This window comes from Montipora foliosa, unplaced genomic scaffold (assembly GCF_036669935.1).
Source record: "Montipora foliosa isolate CH-2021 unplaced genomic scaffold, ASM3666993v2 scaffold_391, whole genome shotgun sequence".
Taxonomy (NCBI): domain Eukaryota; kingdom Metazoa; phylum Cnidaria; class Anthozoa; order Scleractinia; family Acroporidae; genus Montipora; species Montipora foliosa.
The window spans coordinates 1-15,000 of NW_027179691.1; positions in this window are offsets into that span (position 1 = coordinate 1).

Below are 15,000 nucleotides of genomic sequence, written 5' to 3' on the forward strand. Positions count from 1 at the left end.
TATAGATCGTTTTCACTGTCACGCAATAAAAAAATAAATCGAAAACCATCCAGTGGAAAAGGTCAAGAATTCGTGATGTTGTAGAAGATAAATGAAGAAGACACTTCTCCAAGTTTTAGTCCTGTGCGTTTCCCCAAACTTCAGATATTCGTCGAAATGTTTCGCAGAAATTTACAGAGCCCAGTATGAAAACGCCATGTTGGTGCACATCTGTGGTGCACCAATATGGCGGCCGGAAAATAGTGTCAACATCTGTTACTTACTTTGGCTATCTAGGCGAGTGATCATCTGTACTGAACAGACAGCTATTTACCTAATGCTTTAAATTCTAAAATGGCTCAAAAACATGAGATAAATATATATTTCTCAATAAACTCGATCGTCGGCTCGTGTCACGCACCGCTATGACTCAGAAATTCAAAATGCTCTGGTTTCTAAACGAAGCACGCTATTGAGCTTTAAAATTGCAAATGGATACAAATTTACTGCCTCTCATGCCTGATGAGGATAAAAACTTTCGTGGCTCTTTAGTTTTGGATTTTAGAAAATGATGACGTCACGTGAAAACGATCTATTCAGGTACCAGCATCTATAGTAGTTTCGAGTTTAATTAGGAGTTTTCAAGTACAGTTATCAGATAGTTTTAAACAGTGTCAGAGTGTAATAAGAAACGATTTTAAAGAGTTAAATATTCAAGTGCTCTCGGATCGTCAGTTCACACATGGTATATCCGTCGGCACAACACAGTCACAATTGAATCTATTTTTAGAATACCCGTTCCCGCGAAAATCAGTTGTCGCGTCCCTGACAAAGCATGGCAGAAGTAGTCACGCGTGACATGGATTCTTCTGATTGGTTAAAATTGGCCGCCCTTTGTTTGGTGCACAAAGTGTATCTAAAAATAAATCCATTGGGCAAGACCCCAAAGTGACAGATCAACACACTTATCTAATTTAATCTTGTTGCAAGCCATTACATATATAACCAGTGAAACTCTTACAAAAAAAAGGAGAAGTGTACCTTCTCCAATGTTCTCCTCTTGGTGGCTAACTTTCTGTTGACATGCTGTGTATCACATGACTTTTTGGGTTGCTGTTGCTATCACGGGAGCACTCTGTCATCGTCCATGTAAGTCTTGAAACTGAATTTCGACTTCCTGGAGTGCGAATTTAGACCACCAACGGCATACCGAGACGGCTGCTATTTTTACAAAGTTTATGCTTTCCAAAGTGATGATTTTTTGGAATTTGATAGTAGTACGTATTCGGTAAGTTTAAGGTTCACATTGCAATTGACAATCATACACGGCTTGGTGCTAATCAGGTTTAAACTTAAGTGGTCTAAGTGCCCCTGTGATCAAGAAAATCACTTCCTTTTTTCCTTCAGATTTTGAAAGTGTTGATTTTAATCCAAAGGCCGTTTACTTTGAGTGTAAGTTTTGGATTTCACGGTCCGCTATTACTCACGTTCAAAACTGGCCGATTGGACCTCAGAGGGTTAAATCTAGGGAAAAGAGACCTCATTTACTCACTAGCTTAAAATTCAGTGTGTAAACGTAGCTTATTATACATGCAAAACACGAGTATAAAAGGCTAAAAGCCCGAAACTCCCGTGCTGTATATTAATTCAGTCGCGTACACAAGCATTGCATTCTTAAACTATTGAGTCTTTGACGTCATTTTCTCCTCGATCCAGTTCTCTCGAGATTTTAAAGTTAGTAATGGCGGACCATTAAATGGGAAAATTCCAGATAAAATAAACAGGTGTCTTTTTTAAATAAGGGCTTAAAACTTTGGTCACTTAGTGTTTAGTTCGTTGGTCAAACTGAGCACTTTAAAGAAGACACTAAGCAGGAGGGTCGAGACTTTGGGTCTTGAATCGTACTTTGACAAGACAAGACAAGTAAAAATAGAAACAATTTTATTTCAAAAGGCATTCGGATTTTGAAAAATATAACTTAAGTTGCTGGAAGAATCCCCACCTCTCCACTCCACAAATTAGCCGTTATTTATTCTGATTACGAGAGGAGACATAAGCTAAAGTCCTTTTGCGACCCCGCCGCTTCACAGCAGAAAATATTTTATTTGCTTTCCACACAAAAAAACTTTTCGGTGGAGCATTCCAATCTTTGTGGAACTCTTTCCAACACAAAAGAAGGCAGTTGGACGATCGTAGTAGCGACTTTTCTGGTATGATGCTATCCCATCGTTTTAGAGGAAAGTTAAGATATTTTTTTTTGCCTTTCAGACAACTTCTCCCGTTCGAAGCATTCTTTGTTCCCAGTTCTGATGAGGAGTTTACGGTCACCCCGTCGTCCGGAGAGCTGTCTCCAGCGGGTACTGAAGGGACCCTCATTAGGGTCGCATACAAGCCCCAAATATACAGGAAAACACACAAGGCAAAACTTGTGGTCCAGACATCGGACATGCAGTGGACATATGACGTCATAGGCACAACCGCTGACTACAACCCACCCAATGCGCGGGCAAAAATCCTGTCTACGAGTGCGAGCTCATCTCGTAGGGCAGTTAAACAGAAGAAAAATTATGTACTGGAGAACTTGAAGCTACAAAGTACTGCGGTATCTTCTCCCTTGAAGGGAGTTAGGCTGGTTACACGCTCAGCCAGATGAAACCATAGACGTATTTGTCTCAGTGTACTGAAAGCAAACGGATTTTGATAAAATTTTAAATTTACTTAAAGCCATGTAAGATTTTGTTATTGTATTGTTGGATATGTACATAATTATTTCCAATTCTGGATTTTATTTTTTTGTGTTCGTACAAAGAGGATGACCAAATTTTGTCATTTTTTTGTTTTAAACGTTTTTCCTGTTGTTTGAGCGATGAACAGATTCTCTGAATGTCGCTTAAATGTTAAATAGTAACAATTAAAGCTTTTGCAGCCTCCAATATCGGCTGATATTGCTACAGTGCCAGTAGTGTATAAGCTTAATATTTTATGGTACGTTTTATTTTGGGATTAGGCCATTTCCGAGTTCATGTCTGCCTCCTCTTTGAAAGCTAGGCTAAGTGCGAAGTTCTTGTGATGGTATTTAGTTCTACTGTACATATGGACAAAAACTTCGCACTTAGACTCGCTTTGATGAGGAGGCAAACATGAACCTCGAAATAACCTATTGGTTCCCGCCTCAGGAGGCTATTTCAAAAACTAGGAACTGGGAATCGAGGGATGGCAAACAGAGAACGGGGAACGATTTTCTAAAAGTTAAGGGGGAACTCAATAAAAGAGGAAACCTCCAGAACGGGGAATCTCTAAAGAAAATGGAAATCGATAAAGCAATCATGGACGCAAGGGAAAAAATTGTTTAAAATTCTATGGACTTCTTTTAACCCTTTCACCGCCAAAAATGCAAATTGACACTTATAAATTTTACTCTGTCTAACGCCAGATGATTTTACTCGTCAATGGGGAAACCCTCGGCAGTGAAAGGGTTAACCTTCCTTCGTAGACTTAAAACTTCCCATATGGTAATTGGATATTTCGACCAAAAAAAACCCGCGCGAAACCATTAAAATTTACGAAATCCCAGTGGCGCGAGTAAAACTATGCAGTAGTGGAGAAATAATGGCAGTCGGTTTTGCCGTTAGCTTTATTTCACTTTCTCGTCCTTCTGCGACAAGACTAGAAAGTCTCAGGCTAACCATTTGCAGATGGTGTCACAAAGGCAGCACTTTCTCCGGCCGGACGTTTGATACCGCGACTTCCTGCACAGTAGTCCGATGTTACGGAAGCTGTCGCTTCCACGTTATCGCATTAAACTAAACCTTAAGGAGGCTCCTTAGAGATTTAGGGCCGCGCGAAAGCTGGGCACTAGTTTGGCCCGTTAAGCCTGAATTCACGCGCTCTTTTCTGGTTTTTGTGACGTCTGCGTGACCAAATCTGTAAAATTAACTGCTAATTTTCTCGCGTTCCCTTTGGTATTTTTTTTAATTGGCTCAGTTCCAACAACGTACATTTCCTATCAAATACCCTATATTTGTTAAAATCTGTCATAGCTAATGGAATATATTTAGAAAAATGACAAATTACAGAATATTGGCAAAACCGTATGAACGACCTTGACTTTTTACCAATTCAAAATGTCAGGCAGTATCATTTCCATAATGTGGCAAAGAATGAAAAAAATTCACCGAAGGAAAGTATAAATATTGAGGAATTAAGGCCAAAAATAGGAATATATCTGCCTGTGATAAGATGTGATGTTGCCATGGTAACGACCATAATCCAAAAATTGACACCCAAAAAATAAGCCTTAATATATTGGTACCCATATTGGTAAGTCTCTACACTGTCGGAGAAATTAAACTTTTGCCCTGTAGTATAGTGAGGATATTTGGAAATACTCTAGGGAGCCACCCCACCTTAACGGGGAGACTGTCTTGTCGGACTCTCACTGAGAGCAGTGTTAGTCTTTGAGGGATTACTGTCGCAGTTTTGTATCCTTTTGATATTTTCATTTTACTTTCTGCTACCACAAGTCTTGGGACAGAGTAATCTAAATTGTGGATAACAGTCAATCCAGGCAAAATTACGAATTCTCGATAATCGTCATTTCAGAGGTAGAGGATATGTTGCGTACCGATGCTCAACCGACAGACCGTAATACTCTTTGTTTGCCTTCTAAAATGTTTGCATAAGCATTCTTTTTATTTCTCTTGAAACTACTGTAAGTCAAAGAGAAAGTGGAAACAATGCTTATGCAAACAAAGAGTATTATGTTATTTTTTAAAGTGGTTTACTGAACCAACCGGTCGGCAGAAAGACGTATTTAATATATGAAATTGCATGAAATGATTTCATATGAGAATACCCTGTGAGTTGCTATCATCCTATCGATCTTGATCTCGGACTTTTGCTGGGTTCCGCGCGCCGAACGCATGCCCGCGGAGCACCATGCTTCTGAAAATATGTTAACCCGCGGATGGAAGAAATTGTTTATGACGTCATCATACCACCTGAACTTCTCATGGAGGAAATTTCGCCCTGCTAGAGCCCGCGTTTTTGGCGGGAAGTTGCATGGCCAGCTTACTGCATTTGACATTGCGATTTTACAAAAACTACCAAAAGTTTTGAAGAGTACCAGAAATGAAGCTAAAGACTTTTTTTGATATGTCGTACAACGAGGAAACATTAGAAAGAGAGAGAGAGATAAAAAAAACCAGTACTGAAGCAATGCTCAACATGAAAGTCGGAGGCTGAGAGCGAGAAAACCGTGAAGCGAAATATCAGTGACAAACAAGCAGAGCAGGAAAGAGCCCGAATAAAGAGATGGAATTATAGTCGCAAGAAGCGGAAGCAAGAGCAAGCACGAGCACAAGAAAACAGGGTCGGAATAATGGTGACAAAAAAGACGAAAGAACAAGAAAGAAAATCAGAAAATAGACTTATTTATAGCCGTGGTGAGCAGGCTGGCTGATCGTATGGTAAGTAGATATCTGAAAACAAAAACATAAATAAGTAATAATTAAGGAGCTTCGTTTTTAGTCTTGCCTAAATGTATGTTATTTGCCAGCTGGGATGTCCGTAAAGCGAAAAACTGTGACCGAGGTCTTGAAAATGCTGCCCATGCGGCCTCGGGCAACATTTTCAAGACTAAGGTCACAGTTTTCGCTATACGGACGGACCCTTAGACGTAACCCTTCCTTGTACTGGTACATATTTATTGCCGTGAGTTTAACATCTTCAGTTCCCAAGGTCTGCTCCCAGGCGGTGATCTAACCCGAAGGTCGTGGTGAATTCGAAACACTGTATCCCGTATCCGTTTATGTCCAGGTTTGACCCTAATTAGATGCACGCCCAATTTTGACATCCAACACAAAGTGTCCTTTAAGTCTAAACATTTGCTACCTATTTTCAAAAATAAGGTAAGGGTAAAGGTTAGCGTTATTTTTAGCTTTGGGTAAATGCAGCAGTTAATCTTCACTTAAAGAGCAGCATTTGGGGGACACTTTGTGACATAAATTGTCTGTGTTCTGAGACACAAGTGATGTTGAAGTTGGCTAGAAGAGCAAGGGGATACTTCGTGACGCTTATTGACGCTTGCATCTAATTAGGGTCAAACCTGGACATATGTGGTATCCGTACCGCACATTTTATGAACTCTATCCCTGCAACATTGGTTAGATCTAGTTTCTGCAATCATGTTGCGGATTATTTCACAATTAGATAATTGGAGCCAAGATGTTAGCTTGTTTGTTTGATTGTATTGGATATTATTAAAAACTGAACTACGGATATCAGATTTCCAGCACTTTCATTGGCTCGCTGGACACAGGCTATCAGTTTTTTGTATATACCGAAACAGTGGATAGCGTTGAACGCGCGCGCACCTCGCGCGCGCTGGTTGGCTACTCAAACTCTGGATATCCTTTGTTAGTATATACTAAAACAGTGGATAGTGTTGAAAGCGGGCGCTGATTGGCTCCTCAAACTCCGAATATCCTGTGCTATTTACTTCCGAGCAACTCGGGAAGAAATGGCGTCGCGATTTGCATCCGTGACAAGTGAAGAAAACATCCAAATAAATTTTTTGTGCTGTATATTATCTCACTGTTTTAGTATATACGAAAACAACTATTCACCGAAGTGTCGGTGGCTAGCGTTGGATATTTACCTCGCCGCACCGCTAGCCACCTCCACTTCGGTGAATAGTTGTTAACTATTCACCTCCAAACAATGCGCGCGGATTTTGCACCCTAAAATGTTTTGATCTTTCCATGAATAAATTAGTTATTTTTGTGCTGTATTATCTCACTGTTTTAGTATATACTAAAAAAAATATTCACCTCCATTTCAGTGAATAGTTGCTAACTATTTCTGCTGTACCTAATATGGTCAAGGAACACGTCAGCAGTAAAGCGAGCTGAAAACATTTTTGTAGCTCTGAGAAAAAATGGCCGACAAAAGCCGTTTTGGACCGGAATTGACCGACGCAGAAATCGATGCTTTAGTCGACAATATACTACCCCCGAAAACACCAAAGAAGACTTGTTGATCCCGGAGTTTTAATAAAACAATTATTCTACTTGGCCTTGCTGGATATAAAATAATTATAACCAACGAGGCACGTTATCTATCACTTCATATCCAGCGCGCCCTTGTAGAATAATTGTTAAATACTAGCAGATATAGCATTTCTTAATACACTATTTGATATTCCTGTGGGAACAATCATGATTTTGAGTTATTAATGGGTGGTAGCTGAGATTAGAGCATTCATCATTTAATATTCCGGGGCAGTCGTACCTGAAGTCGGGTTCAACTGACGTAACGTTTCACAGATTTTGTTAATTCCCTTTAGGCCTAATATCGTAAAAAGATCTTTTAGGAAGTATGACACACAAAGACCTTTCCGACAAAAGTCCAAGAAATGGATGATTTTTCGCTGGAGAGTGGGAGCAACTGTGGTTTAAACGTTACGCAACACACTTGATAGTGCTTTCGCTAAACGTTTTTAGCTAAGTGTCGCTGTGATAGACACGCGCTAGAGTCACGGTAAGTTGTACCGGTAATTGAAAGGAAGAAGCCACACTTGCGTTTGCCTTTCCCTTTTTTGATCAAGTACCCAACATCTTGTACAAGGAAAGGCTTCAAATGACATACATTATTATGGAGTGCAAGGATGGCGCAGTGGTGAGAGCACTCGCCTCCCACCAACGTGGGCTGGGTTCATTTTCCACATTCGACTTCATAAGTGGGTTGAGTTTGTTGGTTCTCGACTCTGCACCGAGAGGTTTTTCTCTGGGTTGTCCGGTTTTCACCTCTCCTCAAAACCCAACATTTAATTTGATTTGCGTTAATTGTTGAGTTTAGTTTACAGTGTCCCCAATTAGTGCTCCAGCGCAAAAAGACTTGGCACTTAAATAAAGTTCCTTTCTTTACTATCCACGTTTGCGGCATACTGTTGGGATGGGGGTGGAAACAAGATCGGGGAAGGGCTCTTTTTTCAACGAAGTCTCTCCCTCAATTAAAGGATTATTCTTAATTGTCACTTTCTTCCAAGTGAAGTATTGTCGTTCATTTTGGACACTGAAAGCTTGATAGGGATCATGGAAAACGAACATATTTTTTTTAAAGTCGAACCCCAACGTCTGGACTCGCAGGACTCGAACCTGGGAACGTGTGATTTTTAACCCCCTCACTTAACCACTAGACTACCACATCATCATCAGACCATCCATTGCCAATTTTTACGACACTTCCGCCCACTCAACGGAAAGTAAATTTTAATATACCAAGTGAGACCCAGAGCAGGAAGGTCAATAGTGCTTCAAAGCCAATTTGATAAACAAGGGTTCAGGTTTCTTGTTTCCCAGATGGTAATTTATATTTTTCATCCAGTTCTGAGTGTAGTCCAGAGAAGAGGATTTCGACAACCGTCACACGACAACAGAGATGGCGGCTTATTGTAAAGGTTCTCTTTCAGAACAACTTTCACGAGTTACTTGAAGACAGGAAAAGATATATTATTAGCTGCAAACCCGTCAGACCGGAAAGCAAAGTTAGATCTTTTGGTTGGCCGTTGCTCACGAGTTCTAAATCCTATAAACACTTTGCCAAACTCCTGGCTTCCCAATTTTTTTCACAACAATTTTCGTCTTTGGGGGAACAGGTGTGGCGCAGTGGTGAAAGCACTCGCCTTCCTCTAATGTGGCCTGGGATTGAGTCCCGCATTTCATTAGCACACGTTCGATATGTCAATATTTACACATGGCTAGCTACGAGGCTTTACGGTTAAATTCGAATATTAGGGCCGTTTATACGAGAGAAAATAAGCCGCGGCTTACTCTGGCCGCGGCGTACATAATACGCGAAAGGAACTACTTATACGAGTATAAACTCCCAGGCCAGGATAAGCCGCGGCTTGAGAAACCGTGAACGTAGATTTTGTACCATTTATACGGGGTGTTCGAGCCTTATGTAAGCAGCGGCCAGAGTAAGCCGCGGCTTATTTTCTCTCGTATAAAGGGCCCTATTTTTTTTGTTTAGAACTCTCCCTTGAGACTTGTGAGACAAAGAAAAAAGAACTGAGCAGTGAAAATTGACCATAAAGCCTCGTAGCCACGCCTGAACTGCTGAATATTGCCATATTGAACTCGGCCTATTCGCTGCTTCTTCACTCGACTCCAAAAGGATTTTCTCCAGGTATTTCCCTCTTATCATAACGTTTGATTTACAGTTTCTACAAAGTATTAGAGCTCGGCCATATAAACTTGGCAGACTTAACTAATAGAGGGTAATATGAAGTGCTTTTTTTCTACCCATATAGACCATGTGAGCATTGGCCCTACTTATGGAATTGGGTCCACACAATGACAGCGAACAACTGTGACCAGGGCGCACCGTTGGCTTCCAGTGATACCAGTTTCGTAACTGAAGAAACTAGCAACGTTAAATAAAGTGACTTTACCTTTACTTTACCTTTACACTTCAGTTTAACGGCTATTCACCCTTCCTTGTCCATATAAACTTGCGACTGTTGCTATTGTTTTGTTATCCTCCAAGTCAGGCTCAAAAAAACTATTTTGCTTTATTTCTTCAGCTCCTCGACTATGTTTTTCGGAACCTGTTATTATCCGATCGAAACAATTACCTTTAGAATACTTAGAATGAAATTCGGGAAAACTGATCTTGCTTCGTTATCATAATTGAGAAATTGATCATACCTCATAATTGAGAAATAAGCAAGCTTCAGTGAGTATTTTCGTCAGGGCTCTCTTAGAGCGCCGAAGTGAACTTCCTCGGAGAACCATGCGTAAATTCGGGACTGGCCAAAGATTACGAAACGCATTAGTGTATATATGTTGCCTAATAAGTTTCCTCACATGGGCTTGTCGTGGTGGTCTTAAGTTTTTTGGCAACCCCGATTCTGCTATGATTTTTTCGTTTCTTCGTTCCGTCCTACCTAAATGCCCATGGGAATCTGAGTTTTGTCAATCTTTTCCAGTTTCGCAAATGCGCAGTGGCATACGGAAAGCTTCTACGTCTGTCTTAACATCAGATATCCGAAGTAGGAGTAGCATGCGAACGCAGACGTATTTCCGGCGGTCGTTTTTCTCCCCCGAAAAATAGCGTCTGCGAAACCGAGCTGCAAAACGATTTCTGTGACGTAAGTGCTTTTGGTTTTTTTTGGCCAGTCACGTTGCACGAGAGAACAGAGAGTCGGGTGGTCTCCGTGCAATAGGCCTTATTCACGATGGCCGCCATGTTGGTTTTCAAATTGTCATGCAAATTAGCCATGTGTTATGCTGGGGGGCAAACATTGGACAAAAGGCAAATTGCGGAAAATCGGCTCGTCGAAATATTGAAATAACATTGCAAAAAGTCCGTTTTAGAATTAAGAGCCAAGTATCTTTTACAATAATTTTATATCTTTTGATTGCCTTTGACATTTTGACTTTCTAATTCGTTATCTGCTCATTTTTCGCTAAAAAAACGCGAAGTAACTTGTGTAATGATTGTGTTTTACTGCTTAGGTGATAAACATTCAATGAACGTGAAACAAATCACCTGTGTAGCTAAGATGTTCGTTATAACCTCTCAAACTTGTGTTGTTTGCCCCCTCAGAAGTGTGTCGCTAATTTGCATGATAATAGCAAATCCAAAATGGCGGCTATCGTGAATAAGGTCTATTCGTGTTATCGTTGTCACTAGCAAACCTTTGAAACGATCAGCTTTGAGTAAGTAACGCCAAATAATTAAAATTCCATGCGGTGGCAAATGTTGCATTCTTTGACGGACAAAATGTTTGGTTGCAAAGGAGAAGATAATTGTACTTGGTAAGAGTGTTTTGGACATCTCCTCTTTTATACTTCCAGCCGATTAATGTCAGTGGGCTAACTGCCGCAGGAAATGCTATTATCGACCGATACGATACAAGAAAGCCGTAGGTAAAGTGGACGAGATTGAGGACTAAATTAAAAGACAGTTTGACGGTGACATTACTCTTCGAGTTAAGAGATCGTCTTAAGATTAAAGCAGCGCACTGGAGGCGAAGAAATGTCTGAGTTTTGGTGACTCTTGATCGAATGTTTCGCCGTGGTAAAAGTATCCAGGAAAGCAACTAGTAAAATCAGCCCGAGCGCCGTTTAAGCCCCGGAATATGCATAAGCGGGATTGCGTTGGAGATTCTTAGCCCTTCACCGATCCTAGCGCTTGTTAACGAAGCCTTTGGAAGTTTCAGTGTGTATAAATTTTTACATCAACACCACTTCGTAAAGCGGAAACTGAAGGCGCTAACTTGAAGGCATTGTCTCTTCCAAAGTCAGAGAAGAGAAGAACAAAGGACATCTTACTGTAGAATATTCTAGTAAAACAATCCGAAAAGAATTGGCAATGGGTAAATAACAATCACAATATTTTTTCCCAGAAGAGCACCGCACGGTCGAAAACACCACAAGCAAGGACTTTCCAAATCGTGTAGGTAAATTGACGAAAACATCGCGTTTCTTCTAGGCCGCAACATACTTGATCGCATCCTCCTTGGTGGCTACTTAAGTTTTAGATACCGAAAATCCCACAATCTTTTTTAATATCCTCCATATTGCCCGCCATTAATCTTACTTGTGTTCACGTGGACAACGCGCAAGTACTTTCCGTGTTCCCTTGCTTCTGGAGATTTATGAGCCTAATTCTGATTGGCTAAGAATTTTACGTTACAGAAATCGTTTTGCAGCTCGCTTTCGCAGGCGCTATTTTTCGGGGGAGAGAAACGACCGCCGGAAATACGTCTGCGTTCGCAGGCTATAGTAGGAGCCGGATATCATCTCGCTCTTAACAACCCAGAGGACTACGTCTTTTTTGTTCTAATGATTGCTTGCTGATAGAGTCTTCGAAGAAGTACAAAGAAGGAAGGAACCGGCCAAAGCAGTGAAAACCTATTGCAAAGAAGCTGCTTAAAAACATTCTATAATTTTCCTCTAAAAAGGAGCAACTGCAAATAAGCGTAGCGCGCAAAATATCACGTCTGGGTTTTTCAGAAAGAGGAGAGGATAGCACGACATCCACTGTCGACTAACTCAGGTATCCATTGGATAGTGATTAATTTACTCCCTCTACTAACTCTGATTTACTGAACAGAGCCATCAACGTTTGAGACAACTATTAGAGAGGTTAAGCATGACGTTTACCCCAAACGGCAAACGTTGTGGGTGAAATTAGGGTTTTGCCAAAAATGTAAGAATCCTGTTTGATATTAGCTCATTTCTGTCCTGTTAGCTCCAGGTATTAGGAAACTTTTTAAAGGAACGAGACAAGTTAAATGAGAGAATTTTCATGCTTTTATGACAAGTAGGAGCCTGCGGTTTCCCGTTGGCTGCAAACGTCATACTTAACCCTCTCTTTATAAAATAATTAGGATAGTACGCCCACTCTCATTGGTCAATAACTGTGTTTTAATGAGAGTATGGAAACACGGCTGTGACATCACATGAATTTTGATTGGTTCTGTAGCCAGACGCGACTTTTGATTGGCTGGTAGGAAATATGAGTGTATATCAAGAAAATCTGTTTCAATCAAGAAGTGGAAAAACCAGCATTTTCCTTCATTTGTCGAATCATCTTTGAGGATAGAGGACTTTTTTCCGTGTTTCCACACTTTTATCTGAACACTCGGGGAAGTTGGGAGAATTCTCGACAGTTATGCAAACCCTCCACTGCGTCTCGGGTTTGCATAACCGTCGAGAATTCTCCCAACTCCCCCTCGTGTTTAGATGAGGCTATGAAAACACGGAAAACGTCCTCTATTGCTTAAATTGTTAATAGTCAAGAAGCGGTGATCTTAAATTGGAGGTTACCACTCCTAAACTCCCACTATTGCCATGTGTTAGGACAAGTCTCTAGGCTAGGTTACTATAAACTGCAAATGAAATAGCATTTAAAAGGAGCCAAAAGTACTTGTAAAATTGTTCCAACTGATGAGCAGTTACGATATTTGCATGGAGGTATCAATACCATGATCCCGGTTGTTCAACAAAAACAGCAACATCTGTATTTCAACTCGAATTTGAAATAGTAGGAAGTGGATTGTCTTCGAAAAAATAGAGTAAGTAAAAATGAAATTATATCTATGAAAACGTATAACTACAACTATGATACAAAATTTAGGATAAAAATCCAAACTATTTACAAAAAGTACAGCAGTCACCAGTCACATGAATTTATCTAAGTTTAGAAGAATGGTTGAAACTCCTTTACTATAGTTAGTATTAGTAATCTAATGTAGAGAGGAAAAGAGCTCCAAAGTTTCCTGCCAGTGCAAAAAAAGAGTAAAGACCGTAAGTAGTTGCCTTAACAGGTTGAATGGAGAGTGAACGGGACATTAAGCCGGTTGATATTACATATATTCAGTTATTTCGAAACATATTAGTAATGAAATTGGGAGTCAAACCTTTGAAGGGCCTTAAAAATAAAATTACGATTTCTCTGTGTATGCGCACAATGCATTATGGATAGCGGCACATGGCCGGAGTAGTTCAAAGGGCAGATAACTTTCTCCAGTGGGTAAGTATTGTGGCCAAGAACTGCCAATGACGATTTGACAACCACCATGTAATTTTTTCGAACAAATAATGTTTCCGAAAGAAACTCAAGTCACCATCGAACAGTTTCAATCTGTAAGATTGCAGGATTTTCTCACATATTCGTATAGCACATGCAAAAAGGCGCGTACGAAACATTGAACACCCTTTAATTTAAATTAAACACCCAAAACGTTACATGGTTGAAATTTTGCGTTTGAAGTAAAGCAATTTGAAAACATCTCGGGCTTTAAAATATATTTCACTGAGGAAGTTTTTTTTTGCTCAAAAGACGTTAATGTTTTAGTTCTCTGAACATTTATAAACAACTTAACGAAAGGGCGATTCTTTTTTTAAAAAACAGGCATACTGATGAAAATCAGTAAATTTCGAGTACCTAAGCACCTTTGCCATATTTGAAGCAACATTTTCCAGTTTGCAAGCCCAATCGGGACAGACCTTTCGTCAAATCATTCTTGAGCAAACTTCGCGAGGCCAAAAAACTAGGAAATACAAGTCACCTTATAGCCTATCATAGATTTGTGCTATGCAAGAAACCGCTTTAAATTAAAGTGTATATGACACAATTTTTTTTGTTTCGGCTTCTGGTCCTTTGATAAGTAAAAGAAACGATTCTGGGCTTAAAAAGGGGTCTGAAATGTTAGAAAGTTCGTTTTTTTCGAGCTGAAAAACTCGATATCTTCGCTTCAAAAGTGTCGCCGGAAGCGCGCGGCCAAAAGGTCATGTGACTTGCTTGTGTGACGTCAGTCTACTTGACTCGCAGCAAAACATGGCGGAAAGCAAGAGAAAACCTGTGAAGACAGGAGGACGATACTGTGTGGCCGGAACGCCCAACGTTGAAAGCTGTACGAATACACAATATACGCCGGGAATATCCACGCATTTGTTCCCTTCAGAGCCTAGTGTTAGGGCTCAATGGGTTAAATTCGTTCGTCGACATTGTGTTGATTTTGGTGAGCCAGTCGGCAAATTTGCATCTTTGTGATCTTTGTGTTCAGCTCATTGTGAGCAGAGTTGCTTTACCAACAGCTTGGCGTCTTGGCTGCCAGGAATGGAAGGAATTAAATTACGATTTCTCCAAAAGTGTTGAAAATCGCGATTTTTGGCCAAATGGCAAAAAAAAAAACAAACAATGAAATGTGATGTACCACAGGGTAGTTCCCTTGGTCCTCTTTTATTCTTACTCTATATAAACGACATTTCTAACTGCTCTGATAAACTGAACTTCAAAACTTTTGCTGATGACACTTATGTCTTCTATTCGAGATCTTGAAAAACTAAATAACAGAGAGCTACTGTGGCTAAAATTAAAGAATGGTGTGATCTAAACAAGCTATCTATAAATATTAAGAAAACTAATTACATGATTGTTAAATCCCCTAAAAAGAAATCAGGAAACATAAATGTTAAATTACTAAATAAAGCTGAAAACTGTGAA